This window comes from Heptranchias perlo, unplaced genomic scaffold (assembly GCF_035084215.1).
Source record: "Heptranchias perlo isolate sHepPer1 unplaced genomic scaffold, sHepPer1.hap1 HAP1_SCAFFOLD_62, whole genome shotgun sequence".
Taxonomy (NCBI): domain Eukaryota; kingdom Metazoa; phylum Chordata; class Chondrichthyes; order Hexanchiformes; family Hexanchidae; genus Heptranchias; species Heptranchias perlo.
Window position 1 is genome coordinate 2,667,255 of NW_027139644.1, and position 22,378 is coordinate 2,689,632.

Here is a 22,378-nt window from a genome sequence, read left to right on the forward strand (position 1 = left end):
ATTACGCAGTGGACTGTTCTGTTCTATCAGTTGATCGACTGTCCTAAGTCTCTTGTCTTTTTGTCTTGCAGCAGCTGCATTGTATGCGTTATGATCTTGTATATCTAACCTTGGCATTCTTACTGAAATATTCTCTGTACTGAATGTTTTGGAATCAGGTGTCTGGGCTAAGAGCTGGTATCAGACCACCGGGAGCTGTTAACAGTTTCATGTTGTGGAACTAACCTCTCCTGGAATATTTTTTTCATAAAAGTGTTTTCAGTGATTGGTCATGAGACAGCTCAGGGTCTCGGTGTTACAAGGAGGCAGTGCAGTGTCCTCTCTCCAAGATAACATGGTTCAGTTTAACAGGGTTTTCAATGTATTTATTGGTTATCACTGTTATGAAAGATCATTTCATTGTGTGTGTATCTGACGCCGCTTCAGATGTCTGATTGCTGAACTGAGTTTGATGCTGATTCTTTCACATCTCGTTCTCTGATTAACTGTGGATGAATTCACTGTAAAATGCAATATTTTGAGGTTATGTTGTATCAGTTTGCACTTTATCTGTTGGAATCACGAGCCCTTCGATTTATCTGTCGATTGCAAGTAGCAGCGGTGATGTTGGTGTTTTGTTAATTGAACAATGCCGCCATCTAACGCTGTACTTTGTAATTACAGGAGAAGGAATTTCAATTATTATGCGGTGTGTCTGGAAGAGGGATTCAATTCTGTTTATTCCATGCATTGTAGATGAAGTGAACAGTGTAGGTGAACAGGTGGAGACTTGAATGATCTGTAGATACGTTAAACTATTCACAGTGGCTTCACAATTTAATAAACTGACACTAAGAATAGGACCGTTGGAACACGGGGCTGGTGAAGAGAAAGCAGGCGCAGAATGTTAGGATTTACTCGGATGTGAAAATGCGCTTTGAGAAAGAGAGTAGAGAGAGTGCGGGGAGATAGAGAGGAGAGATAGAGAATGAAAACGAGATGGAGGGGGAGTAGCAACGAGAGAGAGACAGAGAGAGACAGAGAGAGCGGCAGCGTTGCGAACAATTCTTCAGAATGAACTGCTGAAACTTCCAATTCAATTATGAAGAGCAAATGTGACTTGAAGGTGTTATTAGGATGTTGTCAGATTGTGAGAGTTTGATTGTTCTCTCGCCGGGTGTGTTTATCACGATCAGGTCCTCAGTCTGTTTATGTGAATATTCCTATTACTGGTTTACTGACTGAATAAATAAACATAACTGAAATGTAATTAAAGATTAAAATCAGTGATTCTTGACCGCATTGAATTATTAGGATATTGTATGCTAAAAGTTATGTGACGGCTTCATTCAATAAAGAACATGGCCAATTTACTTAGTGTTTTTAAATTTAATTTTAATTCAATATGCAAAGTAAATTTATTGACCACGTTATGTGAAAAAGGAGACGTTCCCTGACACCAATCACCACAGATATTAAAGGTTGAATTTATTGATTGGATTGTGTTAGTGGGACCTATAGATTAGATTTCCTCTAACACTCTGCTCCAGTCTCTCCCTGTGAATCCCAGCCTCTCCTCCCACTGCATTGAATCCTCTGTCTCCTCATCCGTTGCTTCATTTCATTCGTTTTCCCAAACCATCTGCTCCTGACTCCTCTCCAGCTCCTACATATCATTTTTCTTTGGCTCCCTCACAAACTCACTCACCGACTCCGCCTGCAGCTGCCTCTTCCATGCCGATTCGAAGCCTCAAACTCACCGCCGCTGATCGCGGTCTTTCCGGTTTTGAGCCAGCCCCTGTCAGCTGTCTCAACCCAGAGCAACAAACCAGCAGCACCTCCCACTGTTCCCCCACCCCCGCCACCGAACCGGCCCTCGCTCACTTTCCGTTCCACCTGGAGCCCAAATCTGGAATTAACCCATTGGATTCCCGCTCGGTAAAACCCCTTCTCCCTTCCCCACGTGCACCTGCGCCCTCACTCGGCTCTTCCAGTGGATCCGGTGATCACTTCATTTACTTTATGCATCAATTTCCCAATTCATTATTGATCATTGTGTTTTAAACCATTTCTCTGCCCGAAAGTGCTGCCCAGCTCAGTGAATCAGTTTCCACCGCTTGATGCAAAAACAAAGCTGAAAATTTCACCGCAAATCCTGTCAAACTGCTGCTTTGACAACAGGTCTGATCAGTAATTTCTCTGCTTCCGTTTCTCTCTCTTACAGTTAACTTGGTGGCGATTGTGATCCTGTCCCGAGGAAAGTGCGGTCTCTCCAAATGTGTCACTCGCTACCTGGTGGGAATGGCAGCGGCCGATCTCATGGTCGTTATTAACGATGTTATATTGATGCGTATTATTGAGATTTATTTCCCAGTTTCATTCTTGACCATTACCCCCGTGTGCCGTCTCATTCTCACCCTGAGTTTTGCAGCCGTAGCGGCCTCTGTCTGGTTCACGGTAGTTTTCACCTTTGATCGATTTGTGGCCATTTGTTGTCAGAAACTGAAAACAAATTATTGCACCGAGAAAACTGCGGCTGCTGTTATCGGGGTGGTGAGTGCGCTGAGCTGTTTACTAAACATTCCCTGGTACTTTGCCTTTCACCCGGAATATATAATGGACAATGTACCCCGGGGTTGTGTCTGGAAACCGACATTTTTCACTTCACCGGCATGGGCAGCGTTTGACTTGTTTAGTCTTGTGTTAATGCCTTGTCTCCCATTCATTCTGATTTTACTGTTCAATGTTCTCACCGCCAGGCACATTTTAGCGGCCAGTAGAGTCCGCCGGGGACTCCGGGGCCGCAGCAATGGAGAGAATCACAAGGATCCAGAGATGGAGAACCGAAGGAAATCCATCATTTTACTCTTCAGTATATCAGGCAGTTTTTTATTGTTATGGAGTACATTCGTTTTTAATTTTATTTCTCTGCGTGTAACAAACGCCCAATATTATACGGCCAGTGACATTGAGTCAGCCGCATTCATGCTTCAACTTCTCAGTTCCTGCACCAACACGTGTATTTATGCTGTGACCCAGACTAAATTCAGAGAGGAGCTGAAGAACTGGGTGAAATGCCCACTGAATCTAATTGTTACATTCGTTAAATCATAGAAATGTCTGAACACTTTCCTCCGATATTAAATAAAAAGTCAATTCGAGTAGATTTTCAAATTTCGCGTTCGCATGAGACGGGTGGTAGCGGTTCGGGAGCCCGTTATTCACAACGCCTAATTTTAGGATTCATTCACAACGAAAAGTTTAATAAAGTAACTGATATCAATCCAATGCTTTAACTAGATTCGAAAATACCAGACAGGAATTATATTTTACCCGACAATTACGGTATTGTGAAATGATACAAGATGTGATTCTAACATGAAATTGTTTTTAGTCTGGAAATAATGTAATTTTAATATTAAATATTTCAATATGAAATGTTTAATCCTGAAATGAATAAAATCAAATCCTCCTTTTCCGTTGATGATTATTTCCCATCACACTCACTGCCCGGTGGGACGGACTGAGGGTGAGTTGTCAGGGTCAGACAGCGTCCTGTTCATTGGGACATTTGTTTTGACCGGAACAGAATAATAATGGACCAACACCCGGACCGTTACTAACCGGTAAAATATTAATGTATTTTCAAACTCCAGTGGGGAGTTCCGGAGATTGTTTCCTCTCTGAGCTGTTGTACAGCAATATTTAATAACTGAAGCGAGATTAATGGGACATGAGGCTGGACCTGGTTACACAGATTTTAAAGGAAACCTCCTCATACATTTCCGAGACGATCAGGAGCCGGGAGATTTCGCACGGCCGCAGCAGGCCAAGGGAAAGCTCTCCTGCTTCTCCTTGCTCAACAAATTATAAGTTAAAAAGAAACTTATCTGTGTTCTGGACCATTCAATGCCCATCGAAAGGGCGGCTCCTCCACCCATTTGTGCCCAACATTAAATGGTGTCCCACGTACGTCATAATACTCTGATTTACATATTACACGTGGCCTGACCAGAATATTTCCCTCCACATGTTTTGAACCGATGCAGTTTGAATCAATGGACCATCTTGTGGGCTGCGAAGATTGATACTAGGGCGCAGGTCCGGCCGCTCCTCTCAGGACCCTACCCACGATGATGGAGGCAGGAACGTCACCAATAAAGGGACTGTACGTGACCTGACACCATTTACTAGCCTCTACCACCCCATTTCCGCCAGGCGGGGATACTTAAAATCGGCCACACCTTTCCTGACCTATGCTCTAGTATCAATCTTCGAAGCCCACAAGCTGGTCCATTGTCTCAAACGCCACCGGTTCACAACACGTGGACGGAAATTTTCACCATTGCTTGGGGCTGATCTGGGAGAGCAGATCACCCGCCTCTCATAGAAACGGCCCGATTTTAATTTCTGCTCCGTCCAAGCAGTGAAGGTGAAATTACCCCCACGTCTCTGACCCCAAGGTTCGACAGGTGTGTGAAAGACATTCAGACTGTGTTTGCCAAACACTGACATGAATGTGGGAGATTGGATCCTTGTATTCATGTAAAAGGTGATAATCCCTCTCCACGGAGACTCGACCCCTATACCGTAGAGTCGAAGAGGAGTTCATCCCCAACAGCTCGGTAACACAGGACGCTGTGCTGTATGGGCAGTTGTCCAAGATGCACACCGAGACAGATATTAACTGCTGCTAGAAGACCATCAACTCGGTCAAGGAGGCCGTTTGTTCCCCCAAAACCTGCTGGTCTTCCAGCCGAGGGAACGGTCCGTGGCTAAGTGTTGGCCACTGGCACATTCCAAGGTCCAGTATTACATGCTGAGGTGCACACTGAAGCGAGGTGCGGCTTACACAAAGGCTTTATTGTACAGCATGTATTACAAGATATGTACTGTGTTTTGAATTGTAATAATGGAAACGTATGATGTGTAATGTATTTGTTTTGAATCGTAATGTTTACATTGAACTGTGTGTATCCATGAATCTTACGAAATAAAGTATATTTTGAAATATTTTTTAAAAGTTCCAGTCTCACTTTGTCTGTTCTTATTGGACACCAAAGAGTGGAAACAGAGCCGGATCGTAAAGATCTGGGATGTTATACCAATAGCATCTATTGCAGGCATCAGTTGAGAAACAGGGAGTATTTTCTAAATGGTGAGCAACTAGGGACTGTAGTGGAGCAAAGGGGTTTGGGTGTCCAGGTACAGCAATCAATAAAACTAAATGCACAAGTATAAAGAATGAAAGAAAGATCCCAATTTCGATGCTGTCATATCCCAAGGTACCACTATCAGGTACTTAGCCAACTCTCTAGAATTTGCTGATACAATCAGTCCACACTGCCTCCCTCGCTGGTCCATTCCATACAGCCAGCAGCACCCTCTGCATTAAGAAAGTTGCATTCAAGCATTCTGCTCATCCTATGCCCCAGGTGGAGAAGACTAATAGTGGCGGGAGGACCCAGACCATCAGCCTCATGTGAGTTTGGACATTTCTGTTTTTAATTCAGATTATTGCATTTGCAATTTTTTCATTTTTTTGTACATTTCTATTTTTATATTTTGAACAAATTCTCCGAACCCTGTGCGCAGTGAGTGCTGACTCCGGGCCCTTTGATTGACAGCTCTCACCTCCGCCCGCCTTCGTCCTGGGCTGACTCCTCCCATCACGTGACACGCGGCACCATCTCTCACATTTGCGCGCTGACATCGCGACGCGGACGTGCATCTCCGGCCCGAGGGACGCCGCGCATGCGCCGCGTGGTCCCTGTGCCACATTCCCTCAGCAACAGGCGGGCGCCGGGAGGATGATGATGGCGGGCTCGGGTTGGCAGGTGGGCGGCCGCTGCTGTGGGCGGGGGCGAGGCCGACACAGGGAGGGTCCGCACCCTGGAGTGGATTAGACCCCGAGCCTGGGAACGGCGCAGTGAGGGCGGCCCGAGCTACAGCTCCTCTGACTCCAGGCTGAGCGGCGTTAATGGGGCTGCGACCCCCAGGACGGAGGGACTGAGTCGCCGGGACGGTGGGACTTGTACTCCCGGATGGAGGGACTGAGACCCCGGGACGGAGGGACTGAGACCCCCGGGACGGAGGGACTGAGACCCCCGGGACGGAGGGACTGAGACCCCCGGGACGGAGGGACTGAGACCCCCGGGACGGAGGGACTGACACCCCCGGGACGGAGGGACTGAGACCCCCAGGACGGAGGGACTGAGACCCCCGGGACGGAGGGACTGAGACCCCGGGACGGAGGGACTGAGACCCCCGGGACAGAGGGACTGAGACCCCCGGGACGGAGGGACTGAGACCCCCGGGACGGAGGGACTGAGACCCCCGGGACGGAGGGACTGAGACCCCCGGGACGGAGGGACTGAGACCCCGGGACGGAGGGACCGTGACTGCCGGTACAGAGGGACTGACACCCCAGGATGGTGGGGCCTTGACCCCCGGATGGAGGGACAGTGACCCCCCGGGATAGAGGGACCGTGACCCCCGAGACAGAAGGGCCGTGGCTCCTGGGACGGAGGGACTGAGACCCCGCGATGGTGGGACCATGACCCCCGGGATGGAGGGACCGCGACCCCGGGATGGAGGGACCGTGACCCCCAGGATGGAGGGACCGTGACCTCCAGGACAGAGGGACCGAGACCCCGGGATGGAAGGACCGAGACCCCAGAATGGAGGTACCGTGACCCCCAGGACGGAGGGCCCGAGACCCCGGGATGGAGGGACGGAGACCCCGGGATGGAGGGACCGTGACCCCCAGGATGGAGGGACCGTGACCCCTGGATGGAGGGACCTTGATCCCCGGGACGGCGGGAGAGCGACCCCAGGAGCGAGGGGCCTCCACCCCGAGCCGGTCGCACCGCGACTCCCGGGACAGTGGGACCGAGACCCCGCGATGGAGGTTCCGCAACCCCGAGAGGGAGGAGCCGCGACCCCGGGACGGTGGACCGCAACCCTCGGAGGGAGGTGGTCTTTGAGACCGTCCACGCTCTGTTGTGAGATCTCTGTGTGTGTCTTGTTCTGTTCGTGTGTTACAACATTGGCTCCCGGTACGGCAATGCCTCGATTTTAAAATTCTCATCTTCGTGTTCTAAAGCCTCCAAGGCCCTCAACCCCTGCCTCTCGACCCTCCTCCAACCGATTTAATCTCAACCGACAACCCCATGTCACTCCACCCAATCATGGATTCGACCGCACCCATATATTTCCTCCCGCAGCCAATGTACACTCGACGCTCAGTGCTCGGACACTCAGTCCTGTAAAACACACAGTCAGTGCTGGGACACTCAGTCCTGTAAAACACACAGTCAGTGCTGGGACACTCAGTCCTGTAAAACACACAGTCAGTGCTGGGAAACACAGTCCTGTAAAACACACAGTCAGTGCTGGGACACTCAGTCCTGTAAAACACACAGTCAGTGCTGGGACACACAGTCCTGTAAAACACACAGTCAGTGCTGGGACACTCAGTCCTGTAAAACACACAGTCAGTGCTGGGACACTCAGTCCTGTAAAACACACAGTCAGTGCTGGGACACTCAGTCCTGTAAAACACACAGTCAGTGCTGGGACACTCAGTCCTGTAAAACACACAGTCAGTGCTGGGACACTCAGTCCTGTTATACACACAGTCAATGCTGGGACACTCAGTCCTGTTATACACACAGTCAGTGCTGGGACAATCAGTCCTGTTACATACAGAGTCAGTGCTGGGACATTCAGTCCCGTTACATACACAGTCAGTGCTGGGATACTCAGTCCTGTTATACACACAGTCAGTGCTGGGACATTCAGTCCCGTTACATACACAGTCAGTGCTGGGACACTCAGTCCTGTTATACACACAGTCAGTGCTGGGACATTCAGTCCCGTTATGCACACAGTCAATGCTGGGACACTCAGTCCTGTTATACACACAGTCAGTGCTGGGACACTCAGTCCTGTTATACACACAGTCAGTGCTGGGACATTCAGTCCCGTTATGCAAACAGTCAATGCTGGGACACTCAGTCCTGTTATACACACAGTCAGTGCTGGGACATTCAGTCCCGTTATGCACACAGTCAATGCTGGGACACTCAGTCCTGTTATACACACAGTCAGTGCTGGGACACTCAGTCCTGTTATATGCGCAGTCAATGCTGGGACACTCAGTCCTATTTTACACACAGTCAATGCTGGGACACTCAGTCCTGTTATACACACAGTCAATGCTGGGACACTCAGTCCTGTTATACACACTGTCAGTGCTGGGACACTCAGTCCTGTTATACACACAGTCAGTGCTGGGACACTCAGTCCTGTTATACACAGTCAGATAAATAAATAACTGCAAACAAAGAATGAAATCTCCATGACCTGATCGTTTCCACCCAGAGTATTTAAGGAAACAGCTCGGGAAATTGCAGATGCATTGGTCATAATTTCCCAAAGCTCTCTAGACTCAGGAATTGTGCCTTTGGATATGAATGTTGAAAATGTCACTCCGTTATTTCAGAAAGGAGGGAGGGAGAAACCAGAAAATTACAGACCTGTCATTTTAACGTCGATTGTGGGGAACTTACTGAAATCTATCATGAGAGAAAAAATGAGTTGGTCAAAGAGAGTCAACTTGGATTTGTGAAGGGCAGGTCATGTCTGACCAATCTATTTAAATTTTATGAGGTCACTAACAAGGTGGACAGGGGAGTGTCTATGGATGTTGTCCATATGGACTTACAGAAGGCATTTGATAAGTTTCAGCACAAGAGATTAATAGAATAAATAAAAAGAAAGGGACCTTGTGATTCGGGTTAGAAATGGTTGGGAGGCCGGAGAAAATAGTAGGGATAAAGGGAATGTTCTTTGATTGGGGGGATATGACAAGTGGTGTCACCAGGGATTAGTACTGGGGCCTCAGCTTTTCACCATGTTTATCAATAACTTGGATGAAGGAATAGAGAGTTATAGGTCCAAGTTTCCAGATGACACAGTCGGTGGTGTAGATTGGAGCAGGAAGTTCCAAAGTGACAGTTTAAGTGAATGGACAAACTGTGGCAGGTGGAGTTCAGTGTGGCGAAGTGTGAGATAATTCAATTTGGATATAAAAAGGAAGCATTGGAGTATTTTCTTAAAGTGAGAGACTGGGAATGGTGGAGGAGCAAAGGGGTTTGGGTGTCCATGTAAAAAAAACACGAAAGGCTAGTGCACAGATACAAAAAGCAATCACAGACTAATGACCTTTATCTCCAGGGCTGGAATACAAAGGGAAGGAAGTGATGCTTCAGTTCTACAGAGCCTTGGTCAGAGCCCATCTGGAGTACTGATCCTCACCAAGGATATATTGGCCTTGGAGGGGGGACAGTGCAGATTCACCAGAATGATACTGGGGCTTGAAGGGTTCATTTATGAGGACCGGTTGCATAAATTTGGTTTGCATTCCCTTGAGTTCAGAAGGTTGAGGGATGATCTGATCCAGATATTTAAAATGATAAAGGGATTCGATATGGTAGAAATAGAAACCATTTTCTCTGGTGGGGGAATCCAGAACAAGAGGACACAACCTTAAATTTACAGCTAGGGTGTCTAGGATTGAAATCAGGAAGCTCCTTTTCACACAAGGGTAGTGGAAATCTGCTCAAGCTGATTAAAGTGGGCCCTGTGATATAATAGAATTTTCTGTCCTGTCAGACTTGGTCATCTTGTAGATCCATCTTTTAAAAAGGTGGAGGAACTCAGTTCTAAGATGGATTCCACTCACTTCATCATAAGTCCTCAAACTGTTTCTCTTATCATCGAGATATCAAGGACTAGAAACACTGTGTTTAAAAGAAAGCTGATTTATTTGACACTTCTGCAGAATACGAAACTCCAGCCCAGTTGAAGGGGGTCATTAACATCAGAAACAAACCCCCAACTGTCAGAATGAACATGGTTCAGTCCTGGATGCAGCAATAACAGCAGTAATAACAGCAGAATCCAACACCTGCAGTCACATGCGAACTCGCTGGTGACTCAGCAGGTGGGATGATCGGGTGAATCCAATCCCACACATGGAGCAGGTGAATGGCCTCTCCCCAGTGTGAGTATGTTCATGTCTCAGCAGGTCCCATGTTCTTTAAAAGCTCTTCTCAGAGTTAGAACATTTCAGGGGTCTCTTATCAATGTGAACAAGTTGATGTTCAATGAGGTGAGATGACTGAGTGAACCCGCTCCCACACACAGAGCAGGTGAACGGCCCCTCCCCAGTGTGAATTCGCTGGTGTGTCAGCAGGTTGGATGACCGAGTGAATCCCTTCCCACACACGGAACAGTTGAACGGCCTCTCCCCAGTGTGAGTACGTTGGTGTGTCAGCAGGTCACTTTTTCTTTTAAAGCTCTTCTCACAGACAGAACATTAAAAAAGTTTCTTATCAATGTGAACAAGTTGATTTTCAATGAGGTGAGATGACTGAGTGAATCCCTTCCCACACACGGAGCAGGTGAACGGCCTCTCCCCAGTGTGAATTCGCTGGTGTGTCAGCAGGTTGGATGACTGAATGAATCCCTTCCCACACACGGAGCAGGTGAACGGCCTCACCCCGGTCTGAATACGTTGGTGTGACAGCAGGTGGCATGACTGAGTGAATCCCTTCCCACACTCAATGCAGGTGAACTCTCCAGTGTGAACTCGCTGGTGTCTCAGCAGGTGGGATGACTGAGTGAATCCCGTCCCACACACGGAGCAGGTGAACGGCGTCTCCCCAGTGTGAACTCGCTGGTGTCTCAGCAGTTGGGATGACTGAGTGAATCCCTTCCCACACACGGAGCAGGTGAACGGCCTCTCCCCAGTGTGACTGCGTCGAGTTTCCAGCTGGGATGGGTAACTGAATCCCTTCCCACAGTCCCTACATTTCCACGGTTTCTCCATGGTGCGGGTGTCCTTGTGTCTCTCCAGGTTGGACGATCAGTTGAAGCCTCGTCCACACAGAGAACACGTGTCTGGTTTCTCCCCGCTGTGAATGGTGTGATGTGTTTTCATACTGTGTAACTGGTTAAAGCTCTTTCCACAGTCAGCGCACTGGAACACTCTCACTCGGGTTTGTGTCTCGGTGCTTTTCCAGTTACACTGATGTTTGAAATCTTTTCCCACGGACAGAACCGATGAACATTTCTCCTTCTATGTTCAAAGGCCGATGATCTTCAGGTGCTGGTGAATTGAGTGACTGTCAGATCTTGATGTCATGTTTGGTTTGAGTTTCCTGTCTGAAAATCCTCCCCTTGTAATACCCTGTAAAAGTAGACAACAAAAGTCCTCATTGTGGATACAGGATAGAAATTCAGAACAGGCAAATCTAATTTCTATGGAACATTCTTCCTGCTGATTCCCCCAGACTGTAAATCCCCGTCCCACACACTCACCCTTCTCCCTCTTCTGAAATCCAAACCCATCACACCATCTCCAACATTTGGGTTGGTTTGGAGGCCTTGAACCTGAGTTGGGAAATACAATTGGAGAAACATGATACAATTTAGAAACAAAAGTAATTAAAATCAAATAATCAGAAATGGTTCTGTGGGCGACGCGCGCAACACAACACTGACCCACAACCTACGACTAATGGCAGCCGGAGGGCCCACAATCCCCCGCGCCCCAGAAACCCCTCTATCTCTCCGAGGCGCTGATTTCTCCGGCCAGCGGCTTCTGTTTTGCGCCAAGTGGGAAACAAATTTTGTTTGGGCTGTGGGTGAGTGTTTGCGCCCGGTTACACAGCGTGTCCCTCTCTCTCACCGCTTCAAATGCACTTCTTTCGGCTCACAGTCTCTTTTACACATCTAACTGACTGGAACGATTTAAAACTCCTCTCGACCCATCTTTTGTTTCTTTACTTGACCCATCACCACCCTCCTTCCCCTGCACCATCATCCCTATTGTCGCTTTATCACTCCTGCCCTCCACTCTATCACAGACCTTCCCTTTTGTTCTTTCCCTCCCCCTACCTTTCCCTGGCTCTCCACTTGCTGAAAAACTGTTAAAACTTTAACTTCTTCCAGTTCTGAGGAAATCTTAACTCTAACCTGAAGCGTTAACTCTGTTTCTTTCTCCACAGACGCTGCCTCACTTGCTTTGCAGCATTTTCTCTTTATATTTCACATTTCCAGCATCCGCATTATTTTGCTTTTGATTGGATAAACCTCGCCCTTCTAAACACCATCAGAGAATTATCAGCAAGAGGGGATTACAATGGCGGATGAGATTACCCCGAATGCCGCGCGGGGTAGAATACGGTCTATCTCCATTCGAAGGGGCGCAATGCGCAGGCGCGGCAAGGGCCGCTGGCCGGATAAATCAGGATGTGGAGATGCCGGTGATGGACTGGGGTTGACAATTGTAAACAATTTTACAACACCAAGTTATAGTCCAGCAATTTTATTTTAAATTCACAAGCTTTCGGAGATTTTCTCCTTCCTCAGGTAAATGTTTCAAGATTTGAGATCTTGAAACATTTACCTGAGGAAGGAGAAAATCTCCGAAAGCTTGTGAATTTAAAATAAAATTGCTGGACTATAACTTGGTGTTGTAAAATTGTTTACAACGGATAAATCAGCGCCTCGGAGAGATAGAGGGGTTTCTGGGTCGCGGGGGATTGTGGGCCATCCGGCTGCCATTAGTCGTAGGTTGTGGGTCAGTGTTCTGTTGCGCGCGTCGCCCACAGAACCGTTTCTGGAAATACAGACTGAGGAATTCAGAGCGGGTTTGCTGAACATACACTGACCGGACAATGTAGAACAGAGTTTATCAAACTATTTTTCTCGTGACCCAGTGGAAGAAAAACACTTCCCCCAGGGACCCCAAACAATAATAACTTCAGACTGGAGTTTTCATCAAATCCCAATAAAGGTCAGTCCATGCTCGCTCTTCACTTCACTTCAAGTCATAACTAAAATTAGACATCGACGTTGCTTGAAAAACATTTTCAATACAGTATAAATACAGTAAAAGAAGATCGGGTTGAGTTTCACTTCCTTAATGTGAGGGGTGGGTCTGTCAGTTGGTCATGATCTCGGTCCAATCTGGATCACAGGATGAAAGTGCTTCACGCATCTCAGGTGCGCTGTTGAGTTTCTTTCTCTTGTTTTTAACCTTATCAACGTCGAAAATCCCAGTTCGCACAGGTAGGTTGTTGTGAACGGCAGCAACAACAGAACAGTAATCATAACAGAGGATATTCTTTGAAAGCACTGATCCAAAAAGATGACAAACTGAATGACTTGTGGCGTGTTTTCAGTGTGCCATCACTGGTGAGTTGCACCGGCTCGTGTTCTTGCTCAAGCATTAAGTTTAGCTTCAATATTGATTCAGGATTTTCGAAAACAAAATGATCTTCCAACCAAAACTTTTCCTTCAAATTTTCAAATCCCTCTGCAGGGAAGTAGCGACTAAAATGGTCAGACAGAGCAGCGAGATGTAACTGTGTGACACATTTCATTTCATTCCCTTTTTCTTCATTGATGCTGTTCTCCTCAATGTGTTGTAACAGTGTGAAGCAGTAAATGAGCTCCGCTCCCATTTCTGAGCGTAACTCTTCAAAAACCCTGCAGTTCAGTGAGCTTCCTTTAAGGAAAAACCCATTCTCATTCCAAGCCATTCTAGAGAGTGCAGTGCCCAGAACTGAGCACTGAACTCTAAATGATGCCTAACCAGAGCTCTGTATAACGGTGACATAACTTCCACAGCTTTTTATTCGAATTCCCATGAGATAAAGATCAAAGTTTAATCTCCATTTTAAATTTTTTTCTGTGATTTAATAATCACTTGTAGTGATTTCTGTACTTGGATCCCAAAATTTCTCTCCTCCCCCACAGTTCCTAGCTTCTTGCCATTTAGAAAATACACTGATCTATCGTTTTATGGTCCAAAGGGATGACCTCATACTTCCCCACGTTGAACTCCATCTGCCACAGTTTCACCCATTCACTTAACCTATCAATATCCCTTTGCAAATTTCTGCTCCCATTTACAATGTTTACTGTGCTACCTAAATTATTGCCGTCAGCACATTTGGAAATAAAGCTCTTTACATAAGAACATAAGAAATAGCAGCAGAATAGGCCATATGGCCCATCGAGCCTGCTCGGCCATTCAATAAGTTCATGGCTGATCTTCGATCTCAACTCCACATTCCCGCCCGATCCCCATATCCCTTGATTCCCCTGCAGTCCAAAAATCTATCGATCTCAGCTTTGAATATAACTCAACGACTGAGAATGCACAGCCCTCTGGGTTGTAGAGAATTCCAAAGATTCACAATCCTTTGAGTGAAGAAATGTTTCCTCATGTCGGTCCTAAATGGCCGACCCCTTATCTTGAGACTATGAGCTCCAGTTCTTGACTCTCCAGCCAGGGGAATCAAACTCTCAGCATCTACCCTGTCAAGCAGTCTAAGAATTTTATACATTTCAATGCGATCACCTATCATTCTTCGAAACTCCACCGAATATTGGCCAATTTTACACAATATTTCCTCATACTACAATTGCAGCAAGACCTCCTTACTCTTATATTCCAACACCCTGACAATTTCCCTTCCTCACTCTCATTAGACCCTTGGTAACTCAGTATTTCCAGCATGTTTTTCCTCTTTTCCTTCTATAGGGAAAATAAATGAAGGTTGAAAACATTTTACTTTAATTACACCCGATTATGTTTTGGAAACAATATCCAACTGAGCTGCATCAAACCCGATTATAAACTTAAGAGTTTCTGATTGAAATAAACTAATAAACACACTTAATTGCGATGAGCGGGAATCCAACTCGGGTCAACTGCTTGGAAGGCAGCTATGCTCACCACTATACCACCATCGCTGAAAATTATCAACAATAAAATAGTTCCCAAACATCAGACCCTGACCAGACACTGCACGCTGTTGGATTTTGTTCTTCATTTGAACTGGTTTCTGACGGATCCTTTCTCGCTCTGTTGCAGTTCCTGTTTCCGCCCAGTAGATTTCACCAACCCCCAATCAATGGAAATTCCACACCAGCCAGTAATTCTTCACCTGATATCGGACTGAAGAGACAGTCGATACCTGCAATACTTGACCAGCTGGAAATACATTTTACCACAGCTCACATCAGCCATTGAGTAAAGTTAAATAATTCCATTAAATCATGACAGAGACCTGACTACCAACTGGGCAGGAATGGCAGCTTAATATTCAAGTCTATAAGATCTTTAGAAAGGACAGGGAAATAGGGAAAGGAGGAGGAGCAGCAATATTACTAACGGACAATATTACAGCAGTTCAAAGATAGAATATCATTGAGGGTGAGCGGGCAGTGTAAACACTCTGAGAGAGACCCATCACAAGTGCCCGCGCTGTACTCCTCCAGAAGGTATAAGAAGGGCGAGTGCGGGAGGATTTCGTCATTCTTTGTGAAAGTGTTTGTGAGATTGTGGAAATGTCTGGAAGAGGAAAAACCGCCGGTAAAGCTCGGTCCAAGGCCAAGTCTCGCACATCCCGGGCCGGACTGCAGTTCCCTGTTACCCGTGTTCAGAGGCTCCTGCGAAAGGGGAACTATGCTGAACGTGTGGGTGCCGGAACCCCGGTCTATCTGGCTGCTGTGCATCGAGTATCTGACGGCTGAAATCCTCGAGCTGCCCGGCAACGCGGCCCGGGACAAACAAGAAGACCCGCATCATCCCCAGACACCTGCAGCTGGCCATCCGCAACGACGAGGAGCTCAACAAGCTGCTGGGACGGGTGACCATCGCTCAGGGTGTTGTCTGATATCCAGGCCGTGCTGCTGCAGAAGAAAACCAGCATTGTGAGCTCCAAGAGCAAGTAAACCGGCCAAGGCTTAATCTGATAACCCAAAGGACAGGACCAACCTGATTGAAATCTTTGAAGAAGGAACAGAAAGTGCAGATAAGTTTAATGCAGTAGAGGTGATATATTTGGATTTTTCAAAGGCATTCTATAATGTACCACATTGTAGACTCATGGCTAAGTTCAGAGCACGTGGAGTCAGAGTCAGGTGGCTGAATGGATAGCAAGTTGGCTACAAAACTGAAAGCCGAGAATAGAGGTTAAGGGTCGCTGCTCAGACTGGCAAAAGGTGGGAAGTGGAGTTCCAGTTGCTGGGACCACTGTTCTTCACAATTTACATTAACGATTTGGATTCGGGAATCGGAAGTACAATTCCAAAATTTGTGGACGGCACCAGATTGGGGGATTTAGTTAATAAAAAGGAAGAATGCATCAAAATGCAAGAGGACATTAATAAACTTGCAGAATGAAGAATCAGGAGGTCACACACTGCTTGGATAATAAGAGTCGAAACGTGATAGAGGAGCAAAGGGATCTAGTGGGACAGATACACAAAATACTAAAAGTAGCGACCCAGGTTAAACAGGTCATAAAAAGACAAATCAAACACTGGGATTCATTTCTAGAGGGATAGAGTTGAAAAGCAAAGAAGTTATATTGAACTTGTATCGAACCTTGTTTAGACCAGACTTGGAATACTGCGAACAGGTCTCGTCTCCATATTATGGACATAGGGGCATTGGAGAAGGTGCAAACAAGATTCACAAGGATGATACCAGAAATGAGAGGATATTCTTATCAGGAAAGACTGAACAGACTGGGTCTCCTTTCAGTAGAAAAGAGAAGGCTGAGGGTTGATCTGATCGAGGTTTTTAAGATAATGATAGGGTTTGTTAGGATAGATGTAGAGAAAATGTTTCCACTTGTGGGGAGTCCAAAACTTCAGGTAATAAATATAAAATAGTCGCTAATAAATCAAATAGGGAATTCAGGAGAAATTGCTTTACCCAGAGAGTGTTTAGAATGTGGAACTTGCAACTACGAGGAGTAGCTGAGTCAAATAACATAGGGGCATTTAAGGGGAAGATAGATCAGCACATGAGGGAGAAAGGAATAGAAGGATATGCCGATAGGGTTGGATGAAGTAAGGAAGGAGGAAGCTCATGAGCAGCATAAACGCCGGCATAGACTAGTTGGGCCGAATGGCCTGTTTCTGTGCTGTAGTTTCAATGTAACTCGATGTAAAGGCTCTTTTCAGAGCCACCCTCTGTATCTGTGAAAGGGCTGGTTACTGTCTGAAGGGAGACGCTGATATCATGCGACCAGTGTGGCTTTGAGCTGCTTTTGTCTCGTTGTTGTCGAGATGAGGTATTAATGGGACTGGAGTCTGGGCAGTGACAACAGTCCGGTACTTTAAACGATGACTTATGGACCCCAGCCCACACATCACCAGATTTCTTGTATTTATTTAAACTACTTGCCATGCTGGGCTCATAAAGAATCACCAGAACTGCTCGACTAACCTTTCTACATCTGTGGAATTCAGCGCTTCGCTCCGTTTCTGTTCTATTTTGTTGGATTATTTACATAACACATCAAACTCACTGGGGAATCACTGAGATGTAACTCTGTACAGAAACAAATAACAGTGAATTGCCTGGTGCCCAGGAGATCAGGAACATTACTCGCCTTTCGTCCTGTTAACGAGTAAACCGTGTTTCGAGTCCACCGACCCGCTTTGGTTCCATATGGGGGATTAAACAGAGAAATCGGGAGGGGAGGAGACAGTCAGAGTGACAGAGCGGAGAGCGGCCTCTGATCTTCCAGCTCCACCTCCAGTTCTCTCCATCCGACAGTTTCAAACCGTTTATCGATAATAGAACCGAACCTCAGCGCTCCGCACAAACCCTGACAGACCCGGGCTTCATATTCAAGGATTCCCAAAACCCGAAGCTTTCAAATAAGCCCCGTTACAATGAGAAATCGTTAATATTCCTGCCTAAATACAGTCCATTCAACAACAAGTCAACTCGGCTCCTCCATTTCAGTCTGATTCCCTGTTCTATCTCCCCACACATCCCCTCCCAGACGGGTTCAGCGTTTTACAAACACCTTATTCCAGCTTATTTGGAGAATCTCATATGTTGGGGTTTGAGTTATGACGCGGAGTTTCTCCGCCAGTGTTACCGTCTCACAGAGACTCTCGCCCTGAATCTGTGAACAGATTATGACCATGAACTGGGACTGGAGCCGAACACATCCCCAGTTACAATGAGGCCCGGCCCGGACATCTCATTCTCTCTATTTTATATCAGACAGTATCCGACTTTCATGTCCAGCAATAGAGAGAGAGAGAGAGAGACAGTATCAGTATTAAACTTCCTATCTGTGTCCAGATCACGCTCAATAACAGTATCCACCTTCATATACAGCACCAGAGAGAGAGAGGGAGGCAGACACGGTGAGATAGACAGAGAGAGCGGTGAGATACAGTGACAGACAGACGTTAACAGTATTAGTTCCAGAATGACCGGGAAAGTGCCGTTTTATCCAGAAAGATCGCGTTGGAGAGACAGAAGATGCAATCTCATCTCTCACTGATATTGTACAAGGGTCAGAAACACTATTAATCCCACACTCAGGGACAGTACAGAGAGGGACAGAAACAATGGGTCACATTTAACCCTCTAATGCCTGTTGTACTATCTGCAATTTTACAGCTCAGGGCTGTTCGATATTACTCTCAGTGACCTACAGTTTCACTCCGGTTAAATTAATCTGCGACTGTTGCTGCCTGATATTAACCCTACACGGTCCCAGCAAATACACCGACTCCCACTTTCCTCCCATGTTTCTCCAGGATTGGTTTGAGAAATCCTCTCTCAGTCACACATTATAGGGGCCATTAATGAAGAGAATCCATTGGCTGATTTCACAGCCGCTCACTTTATCTCTGAAAGGCTCTTTACCATCAAAAGACCCCGAGAGAAACAGCAGGGATGGAAACATCTAGTTTCATAGTTGGAGATTGTAAAGTCAGTCTGGATTCCAGCGTTAGGCACTGGTGGAATCCCATCTGCTTCCCATTCTGGTGCCTGTTCCTGCACTGCCTGTGGACCCCATTCCCTCTGACCTTTCCCTCAGACCCACTTCCTTTGCTCAGACTCAGAATAAATCGAATTGGGGAAAGTTTCCATCGATTTTTGGATTGGGAATTGTGGGCGCCATTCCCTCAGTGAGCGGAAGAAGATAGTTTAAAACAGCCAGGAATGGAGAGATCACGGCCCCCCGGGGGAAGGGAGCAAAGAGCAGCCTCGTTACAGCAGATCATCGCTTCGGGACCGTGTCCGCAGATGGGCTCAGAGATTGGCATTGGGTCCGAGGGAAGTTCAGGCGGAGTCCGGGGGCTGTTTGTAAGAGGCGGAGTGGATCAGGAACTGGTCCCGGAACATGGAGTGAGAGGGGGGAAGGGAGAGGTCATTCTCGGGCTGTGTGTGTACAGGGTGTGTTCAGGGGAAGGGAGAGAGAATGGGAAGAACATGCTATTAAAATCATTGCTGCTTTCTCTCCCCAAACCAGTAGTGAATGGTCCTGGTTTAGTTCCAGTCTCACCCTGTTTATTGTTATTGGACAGTGAAGAGTGGAAACAGAGCCGGACAGTAAGGATGTGGGGAGTTATACAAAGAGCATCTATTGCAGGCATCAGGTGAGAAGTGTGAAGGACACATTTTAAACAGCGGCTGTTTGGTTTCGGTTGAACGGTTAGTCCCATGGGAGAGGGGATTAGAAACCTGACCTGAACAAAGTTCCCTGCCCCATCGGGTAGTCCCATTCATGGATCAGTGCAGGGGTTGGGCCGTGTCTGGATGTCATTAAGTTGTTGTAAAACAGCCCAACACACCTGGTATGCAGAAGCTGAGTGCTGCAGTACTGCAGTGGAGTCAGACACTGACACTGTTTGTATCACTGGATTTCATTTGTGGATATTCAAAATGATCATTAACAGAGATATTAAACTGATCACTTCTGTATTTTCTACCTCACATGTTCCTGAGTAACAAGAGATAATTTTCTTTCTCCAGGCAAACCCTTGAACGATCCAGAATAAATGTGATGCTTCCTCCACCCGAGGCAGAAGGAACAGTGCAGCCAGCTCCTTCTCACACACAGTAAGTATATTATCACTCACAGAGCACAGAGACACAGACAGGTCATCAGTTCCACAGTCACAGACAGCAGAAGTAGTCAGTCCCACACTGATCACAATTTCCAGAGACACATTTTCAACCCAACAGTCAAGCAGAGTAGGTGAGGCTGACACTGTTCCATTCCCCCCGAACTCAGTCCCGCTGACAGGTAGATACAAAAATCCCAGTCCAAAATCACACACTCAGAGTGAAAGGCACTGTGTCAATCTCACAATGGAGCAACATTAGCTACGAATTAAATACCAGATAGAAATCACACATGGTACCCGATTCAAAGGTACAGAATGAATCCCAATAATGTACCCCGAGATTCAAATTGAATACCAGCCCAGAACTCTCACACATGACTTTAATACATGCAATATCCATTCGAAAAGTGTATCATATGATACAAATTGCACACAAGTCCAAAACTCAGGTCGAGTATCAGATTGAGAAATATTGAAAGACAGTAAACCTGAGAAACAAATTAGATACCTGTTCAGAATGTAATCGTAGAATGAGATTTAAAGATAGAGTGTCAAATCTATTAGTGCAGACTGAGATACACATTACATACCAGTCCAAAAATCTCATACAATATTAGACTGAAAGATACGGTATCAATTCCATTTCTACAGACTGATCGACACATAACATACCAATTCTAAAATGTCACCTTATCAGTTTGAAAGATACATTATCATCCACAACAGTACTCACAGAGATACAGATTTAATAGTACTCCAAAAAGCACACAAATTATCGGATTAAAACCTCCAGCATCAAATCCTAAAGTATGTCCATATTTACCAATTAAACAATGAGTAAAACTATTTAAACATCGAGATATTAAAGCTACAATATTGAACGCCATAATGTAATCTGAGAGAATAATTACGTACAGATACAGAATGAATCTCACATTCAGAGACAGTACCAGAGACACAGAGACACAGAATGACTCCAACTCTCACAGATGCAGAAGGAATCCCAAACTCACATACAGTACAAGAGACTGACAGACACACAGTTAATCCCACACTCACACACAGTGCCAGAGACTGACAGGTACAGTATGAATCCCACACTAACATGCATTATGAGTAACTGCATATTTAGGATGAATTCAACTCCCACATACAGTACTGGAGACTGTATATACAGAATGAATCCCACAATCACATGCAGTATGAGTAACTGCATATATAGGATGAATTCAACTCCCACATACAGTACTGGAGACTGTATATACAGAATGAATCCCACACTCACATGGAGTACCAGAGACTGACAGATATCGAAAGATTCCCACACTAACACACAGTTTTATATAAAGAATTAATCACAAACTCTCACACACACTGCTGACAAGATACAGAATCAATTCCAAACTCACACACAGTATCAGAGAGTGACAGATACAGATGAATCCCACACTCACACACAGTACCAGAGACTGACAGATACAGAATGAATCCCACACTCACACACAGTACCAGAGACTGACAGATACAGAATGAATCCCACACTCACACACAGTACCAGAGACTGACAGATACAGAATGAATCCCACACTCACACACAGTGCCAGAGACTGACAGATACAGAATGAATCCCACACTCACACACAGTACCAGAGACTGACAGATACAGAATGAATCCCACACTCACACACAGTACCAGAGACTGACAGATGCAGAATGAATCCCACACTCACACACAGTACCAGAGACAGACAGATACAGAATGAATCCCACACTCACACACAGTACCAGAGACTGACAGATACAGAATGAATCCCACACTCACACACAGTACCAGAGACTGACAGAAACAGAATGAATCCCACACTCACACACAGTACCAGAGACTGACAGATACAGAATGACTCCCACACTCACACACAGTACCAGAGACTGACAGATACAGAATGAATCCCACACTCACACACAGTACCAGAGACTGACAGATACAGAATGAATCTCACACTCACACACAGTACCAGAGACTGACAGATACAGAATGAATCCCACACTCACACACAGTACCAGAGACTGACAGATACAGAATAAATCCCACACTCACACAGTACCAGAGACTGACAGATACAGAATGAATCCCACACTCACACACAGTACCAGAGACAGACAGATACAGAATGAATCCCACACTCACACACAGTACCAGAGACTGTCGCAGCATGAAATGGTCCTTACCAAAGTCACAAATGATACCCTATGGGACTACCACCATGATAAACTATCCCTCCTCATCCTTCTCAAATACAATATCTCACCGTGCTGTTGTGCTGTTAGTCTAGTTTCCTCTCTCTGCTTTTATTTGGAATGTGTTGCTTTTCCATCTGATAACACTTGGTATCATCGTATTATGTTAGTCCACAAGAGGAGA